We start from the raw sequence: 877 nt of genomic DNA, 5'->3' as shown, positions 1-877 counted from the left end.
AGCACTTTGGGAGGCCGAGGCAGGGGGATTGCTCAAGGTCAGGAGTTCTAGACCAGCCTGAGCAAGAGCAAGACATCCATCTCTACTAAAAATAGAAAAAATTAGCCCGGCAACTAAAAATAGAAACAAAAAATTAGCCAGATGTCGTGGCTCACGCCTGTAGTCCCAGCTACTCAGGAGGCTGAGGCAGGAGGATCCCTTGAGCCCAGGAGTTTGAGGTTGCTGTGAGCTAGGCTGATGCCACGGCACTCTAGCCCAAGCAACGGAGCGAGACTCTGTCTCAAAAAAAAAAAAAAAGTCTTCCTAACCCTGGTAAAATTTTTTGTATTAATATCTTCCTTGTTTTATAATACTGTGGCCATTCCAGATGAGTTTCAACTAGTGTTTGCATAATATATCTTTTTTAATTCTTTTACTTTTACTCAATGTCTTTATTTTTAAAGTGAGTTTCTTATAGGCAGCATATAATTGAGTCTTGCTTTTTTAATCAATCCAACAATTTTTGCCTTTTCATTGTAATGTTCAGACTATTTAAATTTAATATGATGTTCAGTATAGCTGGGTTTAAACATACCATCTTGCTCTGTTTTCCACTTTTTTTATAGGTCCTTTACTCCTTTATTCATGCTTCCTGTCTTATTTTGTATTGAGTACTTTTTATTCAATTTTATTGCTAATATTGGCTTATTCATTATATATCTTTGCTTTGTTTTTTAGTGGTTGATGAAGTTTAACTCATCTTTATTTAAAAAAAATTTTTTTATTATTTTTTCTTTTTTTTTTTAATTTTAAATTTTTGTGTCATCCTTGCGCAGGGGCCATGTTAATCTTCTCTGTGTTGTTCCAATTTTGGTGTATGTGCTGCCGAAGCAAGCAC

General features: G+C 35.3%; 1 non-coding gene across 1 annotated transcript; it reads right to left on the bottom strand.

Annotated features, from left to right (window-relative positions):
* Positions 1 to 770: 770 nt before the first annotated feature.
* Positions 771 to 877, bottom strand: LOC138381055 (U6 spliceosomal RNA). The gene has a single exon (XR_011233005.1). It is a non-coding gene; the product is annotated as a U6 spliceosomal RNA (small nuclear RNA).

The sequence above is a fragment of the Eulemur rufifrons genome, chromosome 2, assembly GCF_041146395.1.
Source record: "Eulemur rufifrons isolate Redbay chromosome 2, OSU_ERuf_1, whole genome shotgun sequence".
In the NCBI taxonomy this organism is placed as follows: Eukaryota; Metazoa; Chordata; class Mammalia; order Primates; family Lemuridae; genus Eulemur; species Eulemur rufifrons.
This window is presented reverse-complemented; position numbering and strand designations above follow the sequence as displayed.